This window comes from Hyperolius riggenbachi, chromosome 4, assembly GCF_040937935.1.
Source record: "Hyperolius riggenbachi isolate aHypRig1 chromosome 4, aHypRig1.pri, whole genome shotgun sequence".
Taxonomy (NCBI): Eukaryota; Metazoa; Chordata; class Amphibia; order Anura; family Hyperoliidae; genus Hyperolius; species Hyperolius riggenbachi.
In genome coordinates this window covers 190,950,012-190,977,959 of record NC_090649.1, presented here as the reverse complement: position 1 = coordinate 190,977,959, position 27,948 = coordinate 190,950,012, and the positions used below count along the sequence as shown (strand labels likewise).

The 27,948-nt window shown below is 43.6% G+C and overlaps 1 long non-coding RNA gene across 1 annotated transcript in view; it reads left to right on the top strand.

Annotated features, from left to right (window-relative positions):
* LOC137570614 (uncharacterized) overlaps positions 1 to 17,952 on the top strand; it is a 41,735-nt gene extending 23,783 nt beyond the window's left edge. The window contains exons 3-4 of the long non-coding RNA XR_011031112.1: positions 9,499 to 9,688; positions 17,668 to 17,952. This is a non-coding gene — a long non-coding RNA (uncharacterized lncRNA). The remainder of the gene's footprint in view (positions 1 to 9,498; positions 9,689 to 17,667) is intronic.
* Positions 17,953 to 27,948: the final 9,996 nt, after the last annotated feature.

Genomic DNA, 27,948 nt, shown 5'->3' with positions numbered 1-27,948 from the left:
TGCTTATCCCAAAATGATTGGTGACTGTTGAACATAGGGGACACACCTGCCCATCGGAAGGGTTTGAAACATAAAAAACCCTGCCTCTGATATTAATAGATCAGAACAATCAAAACCCCAAAGGGGTCAAAAATAACTCATCGCAGAAGGTAGCTGGGTGGTATACCATATCCGAATTGTGTACAGTGAGACAAAAGTGGTAAACAGTAAGAGTGCCAACTCTACGATCGTTTCGCACCTTAAGCAGAGCGTCGTCAGGAGTACATGTAGTGCACAAAGTATTTACAATAAATATACAATAGTCATCCCCCCACCAAAAAGTATAGCTTCCCCCAGCATACAGCCCAAGTCAGAGCTGCTTTATTTTAGAACCTTGTTCCTGGAGCAAATTGTCATTCAGAAGATAAGTTTGGTATATACTGTATGTAGATTGATATAATTCAGTGGACCCCATTGCTTCCCTTGCTAGTTCACCTTCCACTTGCTAGCCCTCCCATGGAGAGACTGCATTGTAAGGAAACACACACCTGCATTTCCACTTCAGGGGAAGACTGTAATAATGACATCCTCCTCACAGCACGAGCATGGGGGATGCGGATACTATTAAGGATTTATCACATAAATGCTTGTATTTTTATTGCAATAGAGCTAGTTTAGTTATATTGCTCAGAACACTCTCTTCATGCTAGGATAAGTTTACTCATGTGGAAGGCTTATGTTTTCAACAATTTGCTGGAAGAATGCCCATAGCCGAGCAGTGTACAGATAGCTGCACTGTGTGAGCCCTCACCTTTCTCATTGCTGTAGTCTCATAGTGGGAAATTCAATGCCTCCAGTGTGAAAAGGTAATAGAGTCACACAACAGGCCTTTAAAGGAACAGTGGGAGGCAATATTTACTGCACTTCAAATACCAACACCTTCACAGGCTGAATAGGAATCTTTTCATATCCAGAAAATTCTGTTCTGAACACCCACTGGATAAGAATAGACCAAACACAAGGATAGACGAAAAAAAGCAAGATAATAAAATGTCTATATAGACTGTCAGTAAATAAAGAAATTGTTTGCAGCCAAAAGAAAACATCCACAATAATAAGTTCTTGAATAGCTGAATAAAGAAGCATCACCACTTGTAAGCTAAATGATTCTCTTTCCTGGAACAGGATCGGTTTATGTTTACCAGAGCCTGAACACAAAGCAAGAAAACTACAACACTAAAACACTTCCATCTCCCATGACAGCCACTATGCCAGCATAACCTTTATATAAGGCTTGTTAATTGTTTGCAGCACAGTGTGGAGAGCTGTCCAGTGTCTAGAGTGCTACCGCCAGATAGAGGAAAGTAATATTTGTTTCATAGGTACCCAGCAAGGGATTAGTCTAAAAATAACTGCACAGGGCACACTGCAATGTCGCTGAGGTGTTGTGTTTCCTTACAGATATCCCTTAACGGATGTCATGTACCGATATAGGGACTAGGAAGAACATTTAAACCAAACCTGCATCCATCGACATCAATACCACAGAGGTAGAGAACAAAGAATTGTTAGGTTTTGTTCTCCACCTTTTAAAATGTGATTGCCGCTTTAACAACACCATATTTATAACAAGGTTATCAGATTTATTAAAGTGGCGATCAGGACTGTAAGTACCTAAATTGTTAATCCTCACTCATCTCCATTCAATTGGAGTGATGTATTGCCAGCTGTGAACATTCATTCTTGCTAGAAAATGTTGCAGAATAAAAACCATAGCCTTCTATTGCCGCCCCATGTCACTGTTTTTGACATTGGTGATCTTCAGCAAACTGGGACAAACATCACTGTTCCATATTGTAGCCTATGATGTTCTCTTTGCTGTAATCCAAATAAAACATAAAAATTGTGGTAGAGTTCCACTTTAAAGTGTACCTGTCATGAAGGGAAGAAGAGAATTTATACTTACCTAGGCTTCTTCCAGCCCTCTGTAGTCTATCAACTTCCTTGGTGTCTGTGCGGTCCTTTCTGTTCTGCTGCTGCAAGCCCCGGTAAAGTCCGCAATTCAGCTCCGTTGGGACTACTGTGCATGTGCAGCCCTGGCCATATGCCTCCGTGATCAAGCTGCTGTATCTGGGAGCATTCTGTGCCTGCGCAGTTACAAGCCTTAAGTGACATGGGCAATGGGAGCGCTGTAAAGGAGACGCATGGCCGGGGCTGTGCATGCGCAGTAGTCCATGATTACAGAATATGACAGCGGCAGAACGGAGGGGACCAAACAGACACTGATGGACTACAGGGAGCCGGAATGAGCCCCAGGTAAATATAGACCTGCTAATTATGTTTTAGGTAACTCTTACATGTATTTTAAGAAGAACTTTAAGGTCTATGGGGTTACACTGGGTTTATGTTTATAGTTTACCTCACAAATTGTAATTCTCTCCGGTTTAATCTGCAATTCGCATTCCATTGCCAAACTGAATGGCTAGTGAGATGACAATTGGTGGCTGAGATTTCCAGCTTCTCGTATCACCCACTCATAGTCAGCACCAGGACATGGACTACTGCTGGGCTCTGTAAGTTTAATTATGGACGCCCAGGCAGCAATTATAACACATGCGTCTAATGCAGCGATCATAACATATTCCTCTCAACCAGTAATTATAACACCGTCACAAAACCAATTATGAGACACTCCTCAAACAGCAATTATAGCAACTCCCTCCAAACAACAATTATACAATGTAAATGGATGCTGCAGAGTGGTTGATGGCCTGTACAAAGTTACTGAAACTGTAGAGGTTGAGATTGGATGCCAGGCCCTCACTGTCATCCTATTACTGTGGAGGGCACACCATGTTTATGATATCTAAGGGTGAAAGGCTCCGTAACTGTGTCTTAGTACAATACCCAGAATGTCACATGAGCCACTCTGCAGGAGTCCCTAAAAATCATTGTGTGAAAAATGTATCTCTGCTGATATTGGCTCTTACCACCAGATGCCAATGTTATTGGCTTGCTTGTAGACAAATCTTCGACCAGAGACCAATCTTTCAGGATCCATTTCTTCAGTAGATGTGGCAGCCTGTCAAAAGGAGACCAAAATACTAATAGTTATTGGACTTTGTGATCTGACCACTATAACAAAGTCTCAAGTTGTTGATGACCAAGCATGGCTACATTCCTGCAATGTTATGACATACTCCTTAGCCATAGCCTACAGCAATGGGCATTCGTGAGCCTCTCTGCTTGCCTAAAGGCTCCTACACACCCGATTCTCCTCTGATTTTGATCTGCTGGATGACTATCAGGAGTGTGTGTACATGTGGCAAATGACTAGATGAGCGGCGGATAACAGGAGGTTTACCTGCTCCCGATCCAAACTCACACGGCTGATGGGCTGATATTGGGCAGTTGGCCACGTGTGCAAAAGTCGTTTGAGCGACGTGCATTTGTTTTGAAACTTGCACTCGCAGCATGCAAATGAGTTGGTTGTTTAGCTGGGTAATGTGCGGAAAATACAAGTCGTGTAAATGGTTTGTCGGTCATATCCTGGAGTTGGTCATGCACTTTGTTGGACGTGTGTTCAAGCCTTAAAGTGACACTAAAGCGAAAACACTTCATGATATAATGAATTGGTTGTGTAGTACGGATAATTAATAGAACAGTACTAGAACATTAATAGCAAAGAAAATAGTGTCATACGGTATTTTTATTTTCAGGTATATAGCTTTTTTTTTTTTATAACACTGCATCATTCTCTAATAATTGCAGTTTCCAAAATACACTCAGCATTTTAAATGATTTCACAGAGCAGACTATTGACCCTTTGAACTTTTCTCTGCAGAAAAAGAAACAATGAGAGGCAGTTGAGATAAGAGCTTCAAAAGACAATGCTGTCCACGACTTTATAAAGTCGCAGAGCTCACAGAAGCTCCTTTGCATAGATAACAACTGAAGTTTCATAACTCTTCCTGTACTGGAAACAATATGAGACTCATAGCTGTGCTAATAATGTTTTATTTCTTAAGGCCCATACACATGTCTGATTTTTGCGAACGACGGGTCGTTTGAACGTCCCGTCGTTCAGTCGTTCGCACGCCAAATCGGGCGTGTGTACAGACTATCGTTCGGGTGATAAGACTGGTCTTGAGCGATCCGCCCGGCGGATCGCTCAGGACCAGTCTTATCACCCGAACGACAGTCTGTCCACACGCCCGATTTGGCGTGCGAACGACTGAACGACGGGACGTTCAAATGACCCGTCGTTCGCAAAAATCAGTCGTGTGTATGGGCCTTTAGCAGTACTACACATACAAATCATTATATCATAAGTTTATTTTAACTTCAGATTCCCTTTAAGATACATTCCAACACTCAAAGTGATTCTACTAGTACTTACTTACTGGTAATGCCTACAGTAATGGCCTGAGATGACAATCAGCCCTCAATAAGCTGTTTCTATAAGTACATTTTTAAAATAAATAAGAAAAATCACATTGCCAATGTACAGTATCAGTCAGATTAAAGAGATATGGTCAATGAGAGGCAAGTAGTTATAGTTTAGATGCAAGTTTAATGTGAATTGTTTTCAGCTCGGAATCGGACCAATCAGATGTACTTTTTGAAGAAATTGATTTGCTCAGCATTTCACTGACCATCTCAGGTCAGGTGGTGGTGTACTGTGAAATGATGAATACCTCTGATTGTTCGGAAACCGTTGTTGGTGGGCCTGATCATGCTAGTACTCACTTGAGTCTGTCTAAGGCTGTATTTCCACTTACTTCCGCATCACGTGCGGCCAGCGGAGAGGACAGTATAATGTCCGCTTTGATGGTCTGCAGCTGGAGCCCAGGGTAGATGCGCTCCATCATAGTATATGAGGAAACACATCTGCCTGTCCCGGGATTATTGCAGGTGGCACAGAAGTGCGGTCGGCTTATTGCAACAGGTCCCACAAATCGGTTGCAGCGTGACAAGTGTAAACAACTCCTATGTATAACATAGCAGCTGTTCACTCTCCACTTAGCAATGATCGGAGAACTTACAAAAAATGTTGGTTCTACACTCTAGTGCCATGTCATGTATTTTTATTTAATCTAAACCAAAAATCATAATCCTGTAAACTCAATAACTCATAGCTGTCAGCTCCCATTGCAGAATTAAGGGTGCTGATCAGGCTGGCTAATGGGAGAGGTGCAGTAATTTGAACAAAGGAGGAGTCAAACCCCTAAGGCCCCGTTCACACTTGCGTTTCTGTGCCAAACGGACCAGATGACCAGATCCGGTCCGATTGCATCAGGTATGTATACGGCTGCGATCCGGATCCGTTTGGTAAAAGTTATAAATAAAACTATATAATTGTTGGGGTCTGGGAGGTCAGCAGAAGGTGCACCTGTAGAATCAGGTCCTCCGCTGTTTAGGCCTCACCTCCACCTCCGACATACTGCCAAACAGCTCCAGCACGTTAGTCACTGCTGCTCCACTCCAGAAATGCTTGGCCCATGTGTCACCATCCAAAATGGCCGCTAGAATACGCATAGGAAGTAGGGTAGAACGTCAGGTGTTTGTAGCCAGCGTGTTCTGTGTTTTTCATTTCCCATTGGTTTCTATTTCCGGATGGTGCAGTCAGGCTCCGGTCCGGGTGCGTGGGCCGGATGATCCGGACCCGAAAAATAGCTCATGTTGGAAAAGTGTACGGAACGGACGCATGTGAACATCCGCATAGACTTTGCCTTGCTATGCGGAACGTATGTTCCGTTTTTACAGTATACGGTCCGCATCCAATCAGGCAAATCCGGACAGCGAACGTTAATGTGAACCAGGCCTAACTGTTCTCTCTACACTTCTTAAGGATGCTGTCAGAGATAGAACTGCTTTCTTCATATTCAATGCAACTAATTTATTTTATTTTATTTTTTGTGACTAGTTTCGATGCTATGTAGATGATATTCAAAAAGCAATAAGCCTTAGATTAGTGGTCCTCAAACTAAGGTCCACGGGCCGAATGTGGCCCCCTGAGGCTTTTTTACCGGCCCCCCACACACAAAATGTATTATAGATGCAGTCAGCTACATCTTTAAATATTGGTGGTCTGCATATAGAATAAAGCCAGAAAGCAGTAATTCGCTGGTTTCCAAACAAATTCCACATCAGGTGACTCTGTTGTCCAATTGGACTGAAGGTTGTCACCTTAGTATGCATCACTGTCTGGCCCGCAAAAACTTCTATGTACACTCCGGCCCCCCAGCAGTCTGAAGTATGTTGACCCGGCCCTCGACCCAAAACGTTTGGGGACCCTTGCCTTAGATGGTGGGAGTATGTCAAGGTTTCTCCGCCCATAACTCTGTCAAAGATGTCATCCAAGGCACAGAAGAAGAATTAAAGTGACAACCCTCTTATTGCTTCATGTGCAAAAGAGTAAGCCAGGCACTGCTGGTTCTATTATGACATGTTTGGACATTTTAATGTTATACTGCTGGAGGATTTCTCCTACATATCAGTGTAGAGTTCGTCTTTAATTCAATTTTCAGAAAATACACCAAATAATACATTTTCATTAGTCTTTTTTTAGAGTGCTGGTGCTTCTTAGTAATTATAAGGTCATTTGGAAAAATAGATTGTTCTCTAAGAACACTTAAAAGAGTCATTGTTCTGTCTAACTGTGATTATTTAGATCTATTTTTGGCATTGCAATTCAATGTTCGACTTCCCAGAACTTTATTCCACTCAAATCCCGTACGGATTTAAAAAGGACATAGCTAATGTCATTCATGATTATATTGATTGATATAATGAAACTAGCTAACAAAATATAAATCATTGCTTCAGAGCTGTTGTCTAGTTTTGTATTGAAAGAGGTGTCTGTATCCTTGTTGAAGAGAAATCTCTCCACTTCCTGTGCTGGTAAAGATGAGTGTAGAAGAAAATGTACAAACAGACAGCATTAATCACTGACAGAATGCAAATCATCTGCCTTCTCTCATATTTATTTTGTGTTTAGGGTTGAGGCATTTTCATTAGGACGAGGTATACATTAAGCAGGCAGTCTATGGTTAGGGGCGATTAGGGTTAGTTATCAGGGAGGAGTTAATATTAAAAGTGGAGGATATGCTAAGGCCTAGGTTCTCAATGCGTGGTACGTGTACTGCAGGGGGTACTTCTGATGAGTTCAAATGGTATGTCTAGCTTGATATAGTTAACTAAGTACAGTATAATACACTTAGGGCCCTATCCAATTCACTTTTTCTCTTAAGTTTTCTCCTTGGAGATATTTTCTTGCCTTATCAATTAAATGCAGTTTAAGCCACCAACAAGCAAGAAAATACTCCGAATAATTCCTTTTTCACTTACTTTTCGGAACTTTTACAGTTGCAGAGTGCTGAAAAGTCAGAGTGCTGAAAAGATATAATAAACAGAAGATGAAAAATTATCTCCTAGGAGAAAATGTCGGAGAAAAAGTGAAATGGATCCGACCATTCGATTTTTAGAAAATCATAAATCCTATGTAACCAACATAAATTAGTATTTTATCTAAATAACAGCAATTGTAAATGCTTGGACACTGTTTAGAAGTGATTACTATGCACAGCTATTGGTTATATCGGTGTCACACTGTCCTTGAGATAATATTTACCAATCCAGGGGGTGGTGCTTTGCGAGCCCAGGCTTTCAAAAGGGTTACATAACAATCCCCTCAGTGGGTTTCCTGAGAGGTATTGGTTATAAACAATGTGGGAAGAAACAATAAAACATCCACTGATAACAGCATTGCTTCACTAAATAGTGGGAATCGCGTAGCCAAATCCTGCATTGGTGCTAAGCCTAGCAGCAGCAAAGCTAAACCTCTGTATTAAGACCTTGCTTATACTGTAGCGTTTCGTGCAGATAACTGCTCAGTTTTGCTGTCTCTAAGCTGCTCTCATCTGCACAACTCAGCTCTAATATTCCAGTATACAGTTCATGTGAGTGTTTGAGGCATAACGCAGTTATGGGTGGTGAAAATAACAGGACATGCAGTGTCTGGGTAGTGGTTTACGACTGAAACCAGTTAAGGTCCTCCACAGAAAGTTGTAGAGACAGTTTGAGGATCATTTTTGGGGTGTATTTTCTGTAGTTTGATGCTATACACAGAGCCGGATCATCCACAAGGCAAACCTAGGCAGTTGCCCAGGGCCTGGAGGAAGTCTAGGGGCCTGGTGGATGCTAGCTCCCACCAAACCTTACTCAAAAAAAGCCAGGTAACCGTCAGTGGTGGAACTGCTATATTGCTTAGGACCCCATTTCATCTAAATCCATCTGCCTGTGCTTAAAGGCTTAGAAATAGTTCCTGTGATGTCATTTCCTCCTTCTTGTTGTCCTCTTGCCCTGGCTGCTACCATGCCTTGCTGCACCTCTTTAACCCACAAGCTGATGTTGTAGTAGGATTAGTCCTGCATGTATGATTTGGCAGACAGATGCTGTGCTGAATGCCGAAAACAAGGCTGCCTGGGTAGAGATGATAAGAATCATGGACCTGGCTATGGCTCTCTGTCCAAGGATGAGCAAAATGAATTTAGTGTGTATGATTTCCACATTGCTCAGACTATCACCACAGGTTGAAATATTTTGTATGCTTACCTGACCAATTGGATTCAGTAAAAACTTGATCTGGATTTAGGGCTCTTACACAGTGGGACGTTGCGCTGCGGGGGACGTTAAGGTCGCATAACGCTCCCCTAACGCAACGTATGGTGGTGCTAAAGGTGGACGCTACATATTGGCGCTTTGTGCGGCTCTTTGTGCGCCGTTTTCGTTCGATAGAACCGGCAATGATTCATATGAATGATTGCTAGCAGGCAGAAACCGAGAATGATTCATATGAATCATTGCTAGCAGGCAGAAACCGAGAATGATTCATATGAATCATTGCTAGCAAGCAGAGAATGATTCATATGAATCATTGCTAGCAGGCAGAGAATGATTCATATGAATCATTGCTAGCAGGCAGAGAATGATTCATAGAATCATTGCTAGCAGGCAGAGAATGATTCATAGAATCATTGCTAGCAGGCAGAGAATGATTCATAGGAATCATTGCTAGCAGGAAGAGAACTGGCATTGCAGTGCAGTGAATAATAATTAGCCATGTGGCTATGCAAAATAGCGGGCTCTCCCCTCCTCCTCTCCTGCACACAAAAAACAACATTCCTGAGCATGTGCAAACAGTCTAACGCAGCTAAAACCACCTATAATGCACAGCATGCAGCACTCCCTAAATATTGCTACACGTTACACACAACGCAACGTGTGCATTGTGAATGTCGCACAGACTTTGCATTGCTGTGCGTTAGTCTGCGTTGGAACATTTTCTAACGTGGGACTTTAACGTCACACTGTGAAAGAGGCCTTAAGGCTTTCAGCCTAGATCTTTAAAATGTATTTTTTTCCTCACACATCTAGAAACATGGAGATAGCTGACTGAGTCATATAGATTTTTTTTATGCATGGTTTTCTTTTCTTCTTTTTTTTTTTTTAACGCAGTTCATCGGGAAATGTGGATCCTGTTATAGCTGCAAACAGTGACAGCTGGGAGGGCCCTGCCAGCAAGTTGTCTTCCCCTCCAGAGGAAGATATCCCTGTTCTTAGGAAGATGCAAGCAGCAAGTGACAAAAGAAAATGCAAGCAGAATACAGAGAAGAAAAGAGCACAGACAGATGAGTACGCCATTATTGTAAGCTTTATATACTGCATTATAAAGAAGATCAGCTAAAAGAAAAGGATGAAGGGGCAGATGATGACATCTGGGGATTTTGTAAAGGTGGCCATACATCTAGCAATTTTGTGGCCCAATTGACCATTCTATTTGATAACTTTATCGAATTGGATGAAAATCGGTGCAGCAACAAGCATGCCCAATCGATGATTTGACCGATTTTGGGCTGAGATGCTTGGGCACTGAAATCGGGCTGAAATCAGTTGAATGTATAGATCAAGCAAGCTGGAAGATCTCAGTCCGACATGGATGATCAGGTGCGTGGTGGTAACAGTGTGTGATTTTGCGATGAATGTGACAGACACTCTGCCACTGTCCCCCAAGTGTAAAATCTTCCCCGGTTCCTGTGGATTAGTGGATTGCAAAATCTCACCTGTCCAGCTGCCACACTTCCTGGTGTCCTCCGCTATCTCCCCCATGTGCTGCCGTCACACAGAGCATGTGGAGGCACATATACGGCGTATGTGTGACATCACACACACCTCTTGCCACACGGGGGAGATAACGGAAGAGACCAGGAGTTGTGGTGGCTGGAGAGGTGAGATTCAAACCTGGCAGGCGGGCTGAATCAGCAGTGTTGCAAGGCCGATTTCTATCTATCGCAAATCGGTCTGTGGTGAATGTGCAGCCAACAGATCTCTCTCGGATCAGATTTGTTTAAAGAGAGATTTGTCAGTTGGCCAATTGCTTGATGTATGGGCACCTTAAGTCCATGCATGGGGATATTTACTCTGTACTCTCTGAACATATTGTCCCTGTTAAAATGGAAATGATGGTGTATTCAGCAGGGGGTGGGACTGTCGCCAACTCCTACAATATCTTCTTCCCATCCCCATATAGTCTAGTCAGACTTCAAAACCTCACTCCTCAGCTCCCAACCCACTTCCAAACTGTGAACCCACTTTCCCAGTTCCCAAATTTCTACCAGCCAGAAAGTGGGCCAGTCCCAAAATTTGGTGGCCCAGTCACTTATCATTCTGCCCTGAGTCCCCATACTTTGGCCACACCACTTCTTCTTGTGGTATGGGACACATAGCAGCATTGCACAGGCTTAATTATTTTAACTCATCCAATCTTTCCCACCCACAAGCATAGTCTCATTCAGTCTATTGCACCCAGGCAATCACAATTTTAATGTCTGCAATCTCCACAGCCCCCTACATGATCCCTCCTCCCGTTATCCTCTACCCGGATCATATGGACTGGTAGAACAAGTCTAGACTTGTCAAGAGCAGTTTCTGCGCAATTTTCTGCCAATATCAATGTCCTCAGTAGCAGCTTGTTTCACAACATACCATAGCTTGTCCCTCCTTCTCATTTCAAAATGCGGATACATATTTAGCATTTTTTAGAGTTCATGTCATCTTTCAACTTCATTTGGGAAATACGGAAACTCTCTAACTTGGTAGCATGTACACCATATGTTCATACGTGTTAATATCTGAGAACACCAAAGAACTTCTGAGATGTAGCAAATCTGGGCTGTGTGTATTTGAACTAAGGTTTGGATTGGTAGAACAAGATAGGTGGTTTAGGAATGATTTGCATAGGACAGGATGAAGTTGTGTATTTTTTTTTTTTAATTTGAGCTTGGAACAGGATTAATAATGGAATAGACGAATAGCAATAGTTGTTTCCTACAAGGTATGTGTATACTAGACTTCTATCAGGTAAAAATGCAGTTGCATCTTCATTATTCAGTTATTTATCTAGATATTCATCTTCTAGGTAACTTGAGGGTAAGAACAGTTGGTAGGTTTATTTATTGGAAAGTAAGCTAAGTCTGTCAGTCAAAAATCAGCTAGGTACACAGGGAAAGGGGCAGACAGACATTAATGAATGCCCCTCAAGTTGAAAGAATCAAATCAAAATGTTCACATTTTCCATTTCCTGGTTATTAAATCCATACACAGAATCAATTAATTAAAACTATAGAATAATAATATGAAACTATAACTAAAAAAATCAGGATCTGAAGATAGCTGTTGAAACTCTTTCATACTAATAATAATAATCCTAACATTTTTATGGCACTTTTCTCCTGTTGCTCAAGATCTGAAGCCACTAAAGACGTACACGTACTCAAGTGGCCATCCTGCGCTGTTAGGAAGTCTTGCCCTAGGACTTCTTACTGAATAGGTAATGACCCTAGCCAGGATGTAAACCCCGGTCTCCCATGTCTAAGGCAGAACCCTTAACCAGTACACTATCCAGCCACTACTACTGTTGTTTTATTACAAACAGTGGTGTAGCAATAGGGGATGTAGAGGTTGTGACCACACCGGGGTCCCTGGACCAGAGGGTCCCATTATTAACTTTTTATTGGTGCTGTGCTGATAATGAACACCTTTATATATGCAAATAGTGTAAATCCTTAACTGTTTTCTTACTCTGATTACACCTCTCTGACGCTGAAACTGTCCTTAGTAGGTTTTGGGGTTCCATATCAATAGAGTGCTTGGGGCCCCATGTAAAACTTGCACTGGGGCCTCTGGCTCCTCAGCTACGTCACTACAAACAATTTATCTAGTTGTTAAGTAGCAAATGATGTCCAGGTCTGTGATAAGCCCTGTTGGGTGTACGTTTTCATTCTGCAGATCTGATTTTCAAACACAAGTGTCAGGAAGATGGAGAGCATTGTATAGTGCAGCAGCGAGAGAAAGTGACATAGCTAAGTTAAACTGCTCTCTGCAACCACTAACATGGCCAGTTCAGTTTTTCAAAAGGCTAAACTTACTTTACTCATCCCTGTTATAAACTAAGCAGTAATTATTCCTTAAAATTAAGAGATACAGATGAAGTTTAATAGGAATAAACATATTTATACCTAATTCTAAACCTGTGGAAAAGAGTTGATAGGAAAATCGTATTATAATTAACATTGCTTTTCATATTATTAGCTGCTAAGAGTTCAGCTTCGGGTTTCACAACTTAGGGACAGCAGCTTTTTCCATCCTCTTGTACTAATTAGGAGAACATTTAGGCCTCTTTCAGATGGACAACTAAACTGCACGAATGCTGAGCAGTTCAGTGTCACGCCTGCCACCTGCCAGTGCAATTGTAGCAGTTGTAACACCACGCATGTGCCCAGTGGCGTAGCTAAGAAGATGTGGGCCCCGATGCAAGTTTTACAATGGGGCCCCCCAAGCACTCTATACATACCAATTGATACGGCGCACCAAAACCTGCCAATTGAAACTACACTGTTAGAGTTGCAAGAAGGGGTTGGGGAACAGTTTGTTAGTGGTTACCACTATTCAAAGTATCTATAGAAGTTATTATTATGAGCACAGGACCAATAGAAAGCTAATACTGTGGTTGAGGGAGGGCCCCCTTTGGGGCCCCTCTGGCCCAAGGGCCCCGATGCGGTCGCTACCTCTGCAACCCCTATTGCTACGCCCCTGCATGTGCCATAACCTAGCAGCAGAGGAACGTGACATGCCGTGTCTCAACACAGCTGCTGCCGCACATAGATGTGACTCTATGGGGGGGCCACCTGTCTAGTGCTGGTACAGAGGGCTAAGAAGCACTCGACTGGTGCAGGAGAGCAGCTGACATGTGGTGAATTCACTGCCTGTCAGCTGTTTATCTGAAAGAGGACTAGATGTTCTGCAAAAAAAATCTGCCTTAGGTGGAAAGAAATTGGGGAATTCTTGTCTGGATCATATGTTGCAGGGAGGTTAATACATAAGTACAATAAAATACAATACAATAACATTTGTAAAGCGCTTTTCTCCCATAGGACTCAAAGCGCATAGCTGTGTCTCAGATTAATACAGGGTTTCAGGCTGGGTTGTGTTACAGAGGAGATAGTCAGATGTTCATGAATGCCAGACTGAAAAGGTAGGTTTTCAGTTTAGACTTAAATGTTTCCAGGGATGGGGCTGTCCTGATTGGGTGTGGCAGGGAGTTCCAAAGTGTAGGGGCAGCATGACAAAAGGCTCTGTCTCCAAAGGTTTTGAGGTGGACTCTGGGGGTGACCAAGGTGTTACGTCCTTTTGATCTAAGATTGTGGGGGGTGTGATGTAGTTGCAACAAGTCCTTCAGGTATCCAGGGCCCAGATTGTGCAAGGATTTGAATGTCAGTAAGCCAATCTTAAACAGAATTCTCCATTTTATCGGTAGCCAGTGGAGTGAGCTCAGGGTTGGTGTTATGTGGCAATGGCGGGGTTGGCTCGTTAACAGCCTTGCGGCAGCATTCTGTACTAATTGCAGGCGGCGTAAGTCTTTCTTATGCAGGCCTGTGTAGAGGACGTTGCAGTAGTCTAACCTTGATGTGACGAAGGCATGAACTAGGGTTGGAAGATCCTCTGAAGGAATTAGGTGTTTAATCCTTGCAATATTCCTTAGGTGAAAGAAGGAATGTTTCACAACAGCTGAGATTTGATTCCTGAAGCTTAATTTCCCATCAATCAGTACTCCCAGGCTGCGCACACAGTCTGAGTTGTTCAGGTCTGAGCTCCCTATCCTTAGCGGTGTTGGTTGAGACTGGAGCTGCTTTGCTGTTGAGCCCTGGCCCTCGATAACAAGAACCTCAGTTTTGTCTGCATTAAGTTTTAGCCAATTATTATTCATCCACTCCTGAAGCTCAGCTAAGCATGCGTTTTTTTGTGGAGTAGGGTCTGTGTCTCAGGTTTGAATGACAAATATAGCTGGGTGTCATCAGCATAGCAATGATATGTCAGGCCATGTTTTTGTATGATTTCTCCAAGTGGCAGCATGTATATGGTGAACAGTAAAGGGGATAATATTGCGCCCTGAGGTACACCGTATTTTAGTGGTACAGGGTTGGAGAGGAAGGGCCCTAAGGCTACCCTTTGTGTTCTGCCAGCCAGAAAGGAGTTGAACCACCGGAGAACAATGCCATCTATGCCACAGTACTCTTGTAGCCTGTTGAGTAAGATTTCATGATCGACTGTGTCAAAAGCCGCTGAGAGGTCGAGTAAAATCAGGATGGAACATTGACCCTTGTCTCTTGCAATGAGCAGATCATTGCAAATCTGGGTGAGGGCTGTTTCACAGCTGTGATATTTCCTGAAACCAGATTGAAGAGGGTCAAGGATGTTGTTTCTGGAGAGCCTGGCTTCAAGTTGGAGGTAGACAGCCTTTTCAATAGTGGTTTATACAAGTAAGTAGTGGTATAACTGCAGTTATGTGTGATAACCAAAGTGAGAGGTGATTTTTAACATCAGTGGGACCCTCCTTACACCAGAGGAATTAGGATTGTTAGACCAGGGTTTGAAACATGCCTCTAGGCAGCCCAGAAACAAATTTAGCACAATAAGGTCAATCAAGTCAGTGAATATGTGAATATGTACATACAGGAATGAGGAATAGATCATTGTTCAACCAACAGGTTATTTCTTCGTCAAACTGTGCTGAGGTGAAAATGGTCAAAAATGATCTGGAGCGGATTGAACCATGAAAAACTAAAGGTGCAAATAATTGCTAAAGGAAAATAATTTGATTATTAGACCGACTGATAAAGAGGAGGGGGGTAGTCCTGCTTAGTGGTGACCAACACAGGGAAGAATTGGACAGATTGGTGGCAGATACATCGCATGCTAACAACGTAGGGGCAATCCGACTACAACGTTTGGAAGAACGAAAGAAGACTAGAGGAGAGAACTGTGGATGACAGTGAGTTTGAATTCTTGATTCTATCCCCACTGAAGATGCGTATTTAAACCTGCACCACCAGAGAGTTGGGCACAGGGTGAGCCTAAAGACAGCATGGGGAGGGGGGTTCAGTTTTAGCATGAATCTGTGTCTCCAACACAATTTAACGCAACAGGAAATTGCGTGTCATGTGATTATTCCAGGCGTGTTACATTGCAACACGCGGGAACAATTTCTGTGCTGTGAACGGTAACTTGAAAGGCAATGGACTTTCATGTTACCATGCATGTTGCGCACAATGTGGCATGCATTATAAGTGACAGTACTGCACATAAGTGTGAAAGGGCCCTAAGTCAGGCTAGGAAGATGGGAGCTATCATTACAGACATCAGAATGTCAGCTGAAACAATGACAAATCAAAAGTTTCAGGTCTGTATATATATATGTTAAATGGGAGTATATTGTGTATTGGCATTAAATCACATGCATATAAATTATCTTAAACCAGGAACACACTTGAGCCTCATATATGCATACAAGGCATGTCACCCAGGGGTGATCGGTACCCGATCCCTCAAGCATCATTACTGGGCTGAAGCTGTACAGACGCATTGCTGGCCTGTATGGTAGCAACGTGTTCTGTTTAGGCATAGGGCTGACTGAGCGGCTCAGGAGTGACATGGCGGGTGGGGCTAGTGGAGTGGACAGTGCTTTTGGCTAGTGTTAGGCTGAAGTAATCCACCAGACAGGTCATCGGAGGGGCATCCAGGGTGCTTAAAGAGACTCCGTAACAAAAATTGCATCCTGTTTTTTATCATCCTACAAGTTCCAAAAGCTATTCTAATGTGTTCTGGCTTACTGCAGCACTTTATACTATCACTGTTTCTGTAATAAATCAACTTATCTCTCTCTTGTCAGACTTGTCGGCCTGTGTCTGGAAGGCTGCCAAGTTCTTCAGTGTTGTGGTTCTGTGATGCATCTCCCCCCTCCAGGCCCCTCTCTGCACACTGCCTGTGTATTATTTAGATTAGGGCAGCTTCTCTCTTCTCTCTTATCTTTTACAAGCTGGATAAATCCTCCTCTGAGCTGGCTGGGCTTTCACATACTAAGGAATTACATACAGGCAGAGCTGTCTGCACTCTGCAGGAAGAAACAGCCTGACACTTCAGTGGAAGATAGCTGCAGGGGGAAAGAAACACACAAATGATCTCTTGAGATTCAAAAGGAAGGCTGTATACAGCCTGCTTGTGTATGAATGTATTTTCTATGTGTGGACATACTGTACATCAACCTACTTCCTGTTTTGGTGGCCATTTTGTTTGTTTATAAACAAACTTTTTAAAACTGTTTTTAACCACTTTTAATGCGGCGAGGACCGAGGAGCGGCGAAATTGTGACAGAGGGTAATAGGAGATGTCCCCTAATGCACTGGTATGTTTACTTTTGTGCGATTTTAACAATACAGATTCTCTTTAACACATGCTGTATTCTCGGCAGAGGCGGTCATTGTCAGCTGGCTTGGCCGAGTTTTATCTAGCGCGTGTACGGGACTTTATACTCACCCAAAACAATTTGAAGATTATTTCAGGAGGTGGATTTAAAAAAATTGCTGTCCAGGCATACTGCTCGTCATCCATCCCACCAACGTGTACTGCTCTATGGAAAGGGAAGATGAGTGGCCATTGGAGTAGCACTGCAGTGCAGGAATGTCAAACATAAGAAACATTGGCAAGGCAATTTGCCCTCTGGTGGATCACAGTAAAGGGATAAGGAAGGATAAGGAAGGAATGTCACGAAAAGTGTGTACACTGCTTAAAGAACACCTAAAGTGGGTGTTGCTTTCCTAGGGCTTCTTCCAGCCTCCATAGTATCTAAAGTCCTCCCCCCCCCCTGTGTCCTACTGGTGCGCACCATTGTGCCACTGTCTCCTGATGCATTGTCCCAACCGTACACGCCTCCTTAATCAAGCTCAGTTGGCTGGAAGCGTTTTGGACATTCAGAGTTCATAAGACTTGCAACTGCTGGGGCTGCACATGCACAGTAGTTATCACAGACTTTTGTTGATGGGACAGGGGGACATTGGCACGATGATGGACCCCGGGAGGACACCAAGAGACCTCAGATACTACTGGGGGCTGGAAGAAGCCCCCAGGTAAGTATAACAAAAAAATTTTCACATTTTTGTTTTCACATATATCATTTGTTTGCATCTTTGTACAAGTAACTTATGCTTATTTATATCATTATGTTCATGTGTTATCGGCCACAAGTACGGTAATTAGACTGTTCTTTTCTTTGTTTGATCTGTACTAATATAGATGCTGGATGCGTGCCATGATTGTTGATGTTGCTATGTGGCTGTTTATTAGAATCCTTGAATGAAGAGAACAGGAGTCTTCTTTGGAAGGTATTGGAGAATAAGCACTGTGTTCCTCTTCATAAAAGATGTTCTTCACCAAACAAAAGATGTTTTCATAGCACTTAGCTGGAAAAAATGACTTTCAGTTAAAGAAGGCTCTACCATTTCAGTGTATGATATTAAATGATAATGACAGACTGTATTTAAACGCAGAGAGCTGAAATGTTGCGGAGACGATGAAAGATCAAACAGTTCACATTAAATTTAATTGCGCTAAATAAAGTCTGTGTCTTTCAGCGGGAGCAGTGTCTATACAATACGTGGTTTACTGATGAATGATTACTTTCATCTTACGTAAACTACTAGAATATGAGGATAAGCAGCGCATTGGTCTCATGTATGGAGTGTAGCTGGAACAAATGAATGTAAAATATTTGTTAAGCCAAAGCTGTCCTGATCTGGATGCAGCTGCAGAGGATGTGCTGCAGCTGTCTCCCTTAGTGACCCAAGCTTGTCTGACACACAGATGCACAACTTGCAGCTCCAAAGTGCAATTAACCAGCATATCTTTTTAAAAGGTTAAGAAACGGATATAATATTAAATATGACATAATAAATACAGCAGTGTAAGACCAAAGTGACAGATTTTCAGTCCATGTTATAGTGGGAATAATGATAACCGATACATTATCCATAATTCAGAAGGGTCAGGCCACTTGTGACACATGGGATTATGTTGGTGATTTGGTTTGTGGGTGGGATTCATTAACCTCTTGCTCAGTGTTAATGACTGAGTTGATTCTAGAGCTATTTATCCCAGATGCTGTGGCATTTAGTCAGGCAACCTCTGTGACTAGACAAGACAAATAAGATATTGCGCTTTTCTCCGTCCTACTAAACGCTTGAGCTGCAGCCATCATGGCGCACTCAGTGGGCAGTGTTAGGGAGTCTAGCCCAATGACTCCTTACTGAAGATGTGCTGGCTAGCCTTAATTGTAACCCTAGTCTCCTGTGTCAGAGGCGGAGCGCTTAACCAGTACACTATCCAGCCACTACATATCAGCTTTTTATAAAGGTGCCTATAACCGATGCAATTTTTAGCGAATGATCGTATTTTAAGTAAAATCAGAATGGAAGAAAACATGTTATTTAAGCACTTGAGGACCCAACCTTTACCCCCCCCCCCCCCCCCCTTAAGGACCAGCGCTGTTTTTTATGATCTGTGCTGGGTGGGCTCTGCAGCCCCCAGCACAGATCAGGTTGCAGGCAGAGCAATCAGGTGCAGGGGGGGTCTGATCGCTCCTGCCTGCCTAAGTGTTGCGGAGGGGCACCTCAAAGCCCCCCTCCGTGGCGAAATTCCCCCTCCCCTCCCTCTCCTACCTCTCCCCCCTGGTGATCGGGGCTGCACAGGACGCTATCCGTCCTGTGCAGCCTGTGACAGGCTGTCCTCTGTCACATGGCGGCAATCCCCGGGCCGCTGATCGCCGATCTGCCTTACGGCGCTGCTGTAGCAGCAGCGCCGTTCAATGTAAACAAAGGAGACAAATGTCTCCTGCATTTATATTTAGTCCGCGAGCCGAAAAAAATCTGCAACACCGATCAACCGTTTGTTCAAGGAACCATGAAAATCTCGTAGATCACATTTTTCTCATTCAGATAATTGATGTGAACATTACCCGATGCTCCCCACCGGTACCTGCATTATTCTGTATATAACATGACTGAAGAGAACAGGAGTCTTCTTTGGACGGTATTGGAGAATATGCACTGTGTTCCTCTTCATAAAAGATGTTCTTCACCAAACAAAAGATGTTTTCATACAGGGAGTGCAGAATTATTAGGCAAGTTGTATTTTTGAGGAATAATTTTATTATTGAACAACAACCATGTTCTCAATGAACCCAAAAAACTCATTAATATCAAAGCTGAATATTTTTGAAAGTAGTTTTTAGTTTGTTTTTAGTTTTAGCTATTTTAGGGGGATATCTGTGTGTGCAGGTGACTATTACTGTGCATAATTATTAGGCAACTTAACAAAAAACAAATATATACCCATTTCAATTATTTATTTTTACCGGTGAAACCAATATAACATCTCAACATTCACAAATATACATTTCTGACATTCAAAAACAAAACAAAAACAAATCAGTGACCAATATAGCCGCCTTTCTTTGCAAGGACACTCAAAAGCCTGCCATCCATGGATTCTGTCAGTGTTTTGATCTGTTTACCATCAACATTGCGTGCAGCAGCAACCACAGCCTCCTAGACACTGTTCAGAGAGGTGTACTGTTTTCCCTCCTTGTAAATCTCACATTTTATGATGGACCACAGGTTCTTAATGGGGTTCAGATCTGGTGAACAAGGAGGCCATGTCATTAGTTTTTCTTATTGTATACCCTTTCTTGCCAGCCACGCTGTGGAGTACTTGGACGCGTGTGAGGCCTCTTGCACACTGCAAGCGATTCAGATTCAGATTTCACTTTTTAACCACTTAAGGACCAGGGGTGATTTCGCTGATCTGTGCAGCGTGGGCTCTACAGCCCACAGCACAGATCAGCAAGGAGGCTGGGCGATCAGACTTACCCCCTTTTTTCCCCATTAGGGGGATGTCCTGCTGGGGGGTCTGATCGCCGCCGGCTCTGTTCGTTCGGCGGGGGGGGGAGGCTCCTCAAAGCCCCCCTCCACAGCGAATTTCCTCCTCAGTCCCCTTCCGTCCCTCCCCTTCCTCCTATGGGCAGCGCAGGACGGAGATCCGTCCTGCGCCGCCTAGAGTCAATGCCAGGGAATCAGAATGCGGCGATCCCCGGCCAATCAGAGGCCGGGGATCGCCGATCTACGTCACGGCGCTGCTGCGCAGCAGCGCCGTGTGATGTAAACAGCGGGGAATTCTTCCCCGCATGTTTACATTATGCGTGCGAGCCGCGATCGGCGGCTCGCACACTGTTCACGGAGGCAGTCTCCGTGAACTAGCATGGAAAGGCCGCTCAATCGAGCGGCCGTTTCCATGCTATACCACTAACGACCCGCCGACGCCTATCGGCATTAGGCGGTCGTTAAGTGGTTAATCGGTTTTTACTTACGATTCAGATTCAGATTTGCAGTTTGCTCCTTGCACACTGCAAATCGGAATCGGAATCGGATGTAAAAACTGATTAAAAAGCGGAATCGGAATCGGTTGCAGTGTGCAAGAGGCCTAATGGAGCACTGTCCTGCATGAAAATCATGTTTTTCTTGAAGGATGCAGACTTCTTCCTGTACCACTGCTTGAAGAAGGTGTCTTCCAGAAACTGGCAGTAGGACTGGGAGTTGAGCTTTACTCCATCCTCAACCCGAAAAGGCCCCACAAGCTCATCTTTGATGATACCAGCCCAAACCAGTACTCCACCTCCACCTTGCTGGCGTCTGAGTCGGACTGGAGCTCTCTGCCCTTTACCAATCCAGTCACGGGCCCATCCATCTGGCCCATCAAGACTCACTCTCATTTCATCAGTCCATAAAACTTTAGAAACATCAGTCTTGAGATATTTCTTAGCCCAATCTTGACGTTTCAGCTTGTGTGTTTTGTTCAGTGGTGGTCGTCTTTCAGCCTATCTTACCTTTGCCATGTCTCTGAGTATTGCACACCTTGTGCTTTTGGGCACTCCAGTGATGTTGCAGCTCTGAAATATGGACAAACTTGTGGCAAGTGGCATCTTGGCAGCTTCACGCTTGACTTTTCTCAGTTCATGGGCAGTTATTTTGCGCTTTGGTTTTTCCACACGCTTCTTGCGACCCTGTTGACTATTTTGAATGAAACGCTTGATTGTTCGGTGATCGCGCTTCAGAAGCTTTGCAATTTTAAGAGTGCAGCATCCCTCTGCAAGATATCTCACAATTTTTTACTTTTCTGAGCCTGTCAAGTCCTTCTTTTGACCCATTTTGCCAAAGGAAAGGAAGTTGCCTAATAATTATGCACACCTGATACAGGGTGTCGATGTCATTAGACCACACCCCTTCTCAGTACAGAAATGCACATCACCTAATATGCTTAATTGGTAGTAGGCTTTCGAGCCTATACAGCTTGGAGTAAGACAACATGCATAAAGAGGATGATGTGGTCAAAATACTAATTTGCCTAATAATTCTGCACTCCCTGTAGCACTTTGCTGGAAAAAATTACTTTCATTTAAAGAAGGCTCTACCATTTCAGTGTATGATATTAAATGATAATGACAGACTGTATTTAAACGCGGAGAGCTGAAATGTAGCAGAGACGATGAAAGATGAAACAGTTCATATTAAATTTAATTGCGCTAAATAAAGTCTGGTGGCTGGATAGTGTAATGGTTAAGGGCTCTGCCTCTGACACAGGAGACCTGGGTTCAAATCTTGGCTCTGCCTGTTCAGTAAGCCAGCACCTATTCAGTAGGAGACCTTGGGCAAGACTCCCTAACACTGCTACTGCCTATAGAGTGCGTCCTAGTGGCTGCAGCTCTGGCGCTTTCAGTCCGCCAGGAGAAAAGCGCGATATAAATGTTCTGTGTTTGTTTGACTGACAGGTAACTTTTTCTTAATTAGCTGACTTACCCTGTATAAGTATTGCTAATAAATTGTTCAATATTAGATGCCATTTACTGAGTATGCAGAGCAATTCTAAATATAACATTAAGGTGCTTACACTTACCAATCAGATCAATATACTGGCTTATATGCATTCATTTTATGTGGATTAAGCTAAAATTATTTCTAAGGCTTCATTCACATGGGAGGCTGAACTGTGTGCTCCCCTCTGCCAGCCAGCTGCAATGTGTGCCTTCCAGCTGCAATGCCTTTGTAATCCCACCCGTTAGTGCTGCTTGACTCACAGTTCAGTTACCTGGCAGCAGAAATCCCATCATGTTGCCTCTTTGGCCATGCTTAGATTTGACTACGATGAGGGGAAACTTCATTGCCCATGGCAAGCACCCAGCCAGTGTATGGGAGCAGCTGACAGGCAGTGGATCAGGGGTGGACATAGACTTGTGCAGCCGCACAGAAGCCCCAATGTCCTCAGGGGCCCATGCAGCTGCACCACAGCCAGGCCAAATTATCCTGCAGGTGCATGTAAATTCACCACCTTCAGCCTCTTGTGACAGGGGCCCCACTGATAGCTTGTCATAGATTTCAAGGGATCAGACTAGAAAAGAAGCAAATGGAGACAAATGAATAATTTGGTCAAATCTCTACACGATAAGTTATTGTTTTTTTTGTCACTAACATTTTTATTGTTTTAAAAAACAGGAGAAATGCATTTCCAAAGAAACATATTGCAACATAACAATAGTAACACTTACAATGCATAAGGTACAGCAAGGTGTAACGAGCGGCGGGGATACGATCTCTGCCGTCCCCACAGCTCAGCTCGCTCCGCCACGCGCTGGCCTCTCGCCAGCGCATAGCGTCAGGGCTATGCGCGCGCGGCCAGCGGCGAGACCTTTATGCATCTCGAAGACGCATCAGCTGACCTACGGGTCAGCTCCTCGCTCCTGATTGGTTTGGCTGGTGGGGGCGTGCCTGGGAGTCCCCTGCCAGCATAAAGACAGCGAGCTGTCAGTAGCTCGCTGTCTGCTGTTGCAAACACTTGGTGCTAGCGCTCAGACCTTAGATAGTATCCGGTGTGCTTTGATCTGGGAGGAAACCAGGGATTTCACACAAGACTAGGATTACTGTATTATTGTATATTCTGTATATGACTCCGCCTATCCTCTGACCCTGCTCTTGCTTATCGATTCTGTACTTCTGCCCATCTGACTCTGTTGCTGAACTCTGCCTGATATCTTACTACTCTCCTGCCTGTCGATTTTTGTACTGTACCTGCCCGCCTGTTGCTGATCCTAGCCTGTCTGACCATTCTACTTACCAGTGAGCCCTGTCACTGGTGAGGTGCTCTTTCATAGTACCCACCAGCTCCTCTGGTGAGGTTAAGCTAAACTATTCAGTTACTGTGTACCGATAGTGCCCACCAGCTCCTCTGGTGAGGTCTCGCAAAACTATTCAGTTACTCTTGCACCAAGCACTACACACTTTGCTAGCTATACTTGCATTATTGGTGATTCTGCAGATCACCACATAATCAGGTATAGCGTCTGTATTATCGGTGATTCTGCAGATCACACATAATCAGACGTCTGTGTTACTACACCAATCGTTACACAAGGTCTGCAAAAGCAGAGAGAGTTTACACATTATATAGAAGTAGTTGTCGGCAGCACAAGGCATCATATACCAACACCACAATAAGCCAACAATTAGCTAATGTACAAAATTATTACAAGGGCCACCGCAGATTCGGTGGTTCAATTGCTCTTGACTGTTAGTACCTTATTTCTAAATATAAGGCCTAAGCATTATTAAGCTGAAGAAAGATATGAGGGGGAAAGTATCCTCCATCCCTGTTGACTCTGTAGCTGGGAGGCTACAGTAATTAGGAAGTGGATGGGACAGAACCATCCAGAGGAGAGAGGGAGAGGTAAGAAGAGGGAGAAAGGACAGAGAAAATTGAAGGGATGAAAGGAGAAGGAGTGTCATTTGCCGAACCACTAGCCTCCCTAAATCTAATCATGTTAGTCTTATACCGTGGCAAGTGTGGTCGGAAGCCAATGGGAATAATTAATAAAGTAAGGTTTCCAGATTTTTTCGAATCGCGGGAGAGAGTCGTCCAGGATGTCTTTCATTTTTTCAAAACACAGTGCATAGCTTAAATTAGTTGAAGAGAAGTAAAGGGGTCTTCCAGGAGCCCACAATCACTCTTTTGGCAGCAAGGCAGATGTGCATTAATAATTTGTATTGTGCTTTTGAGAGGTCTGGAGGTTTTAAACCTAATAGGGCTACTTCTGGGAGCTTAGGAACTTGGTGGCGTATGGTGGAGTAAATAACCTGGTATACCCTGATCCAGAACCTACGCACTCTTGGACAAGACCACCATACATGTAGGAAGGTACCCCGTTGACCACAAGCTCTAAAGCATAAACCATTGTTTGAGGGACACAATTTCTCAATACGGTCAGGAGTCATATACCAGCGTAAGAGAACTTTATATTGTGTTTCTACCAAAGATGAGCTTATAGAGAGGCTAGGGGTACCCTTCCACATATGTTGTAGGTCTTCGATATCGAAAGTAACGTTAAGTTCCCGCTCCCACCTCAAAATGTATTGTGGTTTAGGAAAGTTAGGGGGAGAGATTGCATTCTTATATAATTGGGAGATAAGGCCTGGGGATACAGGGCCTGTAGTACATATATGTTCAAAATATGTTTTGGAAAGCAATGATTATCGGGCCCTGATATGTTTATTAATAAAATGAGAAATCTGTAGAAATCTGAACAGTTCTTTATTTGCTAAATGCTTAAAATACTTAAAGGGACTCTGAGGAGTAAAAATAAATGAAATTGGTACTCAACCGGGGCTTTCTCCAGCCCACTGTAGATCGGGAGGTCCCTCTGCATCCTCCTGGCTATTCTCCCGGTCCCTCCGCCACATGCTGCACCGGGGACACCCGTGCCGGGTGTCGGGTTCCCACTTCCTGAACGGGGACGCTCTTCATCATTACGCTGACCGGCGTGACAGTACTGTGCATGCATGGCGGTTTCACGCATGCACGGTACTAACACGCCGGCCGCCGTGATGACGCGCAGTGGCCAGCGAGATGACGCGCAGCGTCACCGATCAGGAAGAAGAAGCCCGACACCCGACCCTGTCGCCGGTGCGGTATGCGGCGGGGGGACCGGGAGAAGAGCCAGGAGGACGCCGAGGGACCTTCCGGCCTACGTTGAGCTGGAGAAAGCCCCAGGTGAGTACCAATTTCATTTATTTTTACTCCTCAGAGTCCCTTTAATGAACAACAAATAAATACCATTAGCAGCCAGTGTCATCAATGTATTATGACATTCTTTTGAATTTGCCTTTCTCTGTGGGGACGGAGAAAGAAGAGATAAAACAAAAAGGATAGCAACAGAAATATATTTGATGCTACAATATATAATGTATGGTAATATGCAGCAATTTATCCTGAGCAGTGATGGACAGGGTGTCACTGAGCAGTGATGGCCAGGGTGTCACTGAACAGTGATGGGCAGGGTGTCTCTGAGCAGTGATTAACAGGGTGTCACTGAGCAGTGATGAACACGGTGTCACTAAGCAGTGATGGACAGGATGTCACTGAGCAGTGATGGACAGAATGTCACTGAGCAGCAGTGTTGCCAACTCATCCCTTTAATTACTGACACATATGAATTATACAGGTTTTGTGGCTAGGTAGATGCAGTTAAGGCACTAATTATGTGCAAATAGCCCCAGAACCTGTATAACTTAGATGTGTCAGTGATTAAAGGGATGAGTTGGCAACACTGCTGAGCAGTGATGGACAGGATGTCACTGAGCAATGTTGGACAGGGTGTCACTGAGCAGTGATGGACAGGGTGTCACTGAGCAATGTTGGACAGGGTGTCACTGAGCAGTGATGGACAGGGTGTCACTGAGCAGTGATGAACAGGGTGTCACTGAGCAGTGATGGACAGGGCGTCACTGAACAGTGATAGACATGGTGTCACTGAGCAGTGATGGGCAGAGTGTCTCTGAGCAGTGATGGACAGGATGTCACTGAGCAATGATGGACGTGATGAACAAGGTGTCACTTAGCAGTGATGGACAGGGCGTCACTGTGCAGTAATGGACAGGGTGTCACTGAGCAGTAATGGACAGGGTGTCACTGAGCAGTGATGGACAGGGTGTCACTGAGCAGTGATGGACAGGGTGTCACTGAGCAGTGATGGACAGGGTGTCACTGAGCAGTGATGGACAGGGTGTCACTGAGCAGTGATGAACAGGGTTTCACTGAGCCGTGACGGACATGGTGTCTGAAAGGTTGTAATAATGTGCTGCTTGAACCACCTTGATATTAAACGATATACAGCACATCAAATTTTCATTTTGTCTTCTGTCTGGCCAGAAACACATTATTGTGCCATACAGGAGACAAACCTGTATTTGAATACCCACTTGGTATATTACCATACAAGCCACTGTGACAGAGATCTGAAGACTCAGACCTATTCATGCATTGTTGTTAAGAACCTGGTCTATTGAAAATTAACACATGTAACAAAGTCTACCTCTGCCAGTTGTTTACAGAATAACAAATCCTATTGTTTCTGCTGTCTGTACCATGTCTATGCTATTGTTTCAAATACTTTCTATGTGCACTCCGGTCTAATCTGGTTTTTCCCCAACATCAGTGGGTATATAAGATTGACCTGTAAATAAAGATTTCAGATGCTGTTCCACCAACTTAAGTGTTCGTGGTCCGTGTCTCCCAGCTGGAGAGAGGGTATTCACTTGGATTGGGGGAGAACTTTAACCTGGGTTGCAGATTATTCTGCTAAGTCATCTTGTAGCTGCCTCTGATGAAATTGAGCTAACAGTTTGGTGTCGAGAAGTTGGATCCGCCATATACAGTATCGGGTGAGTAATTCTATTTTTTGATTACCACCCTATACTGTCAGAGCGGATTAATAGAACCCGGAAGGAAAGCGCTTCTGTAGCGCCTCTCACAGGAATCTGATATTCCTAAAGTAAATAGCAGGTCTGATGCCCCAATTAAGAAAGCAGTACTGTGTGTCTAAGTGAATATTCTCTCTAAACATTGTATATTGCTGTATAGTCGCTTAAGTGAATTTTAGTTGTTATATAAGATTGCATGTTACTGTATAGATTTGTGTAGATTGTATGTGAGGTTAAGCGGAGATTGAAGGTATAAACTTGTCCACAGAGGATAGTTAAAATTCAAATCATAAATTGGGTGTAGATAAACCTGGTTAGAAACTATAGAAGAATCACATAAGCTGGAGACCAGGTTTGCCAGTAAAGTCTAATACTGATGTCACCATCCCTAGATAAACCTTCAAACTCAGCTAATCTCACTCTATTTCTTTTTATTTTAGCTTAGCATAATGGGAAAGTCTCAAGGTAAGGAGACTCCAAGGGTTATTTTTGATTTATGATGTATCATATTCTGTGATGCTGTTTAATGCGGATATATAGATTTGTAAGTTTTAGAAAGAATCATGTTCCACAATTTTCTTTGAATCTTATTTCTGAATAACTCTATTTAGGGGTTTCATTTTTTTTTTTCTGAAACACTCAGCAGTTGCAGGTGTCTCTCTGGACCAGGACATTTTGAATGGGCATTGCGGCCGCAGGATAACTTTTTTTTTATCAG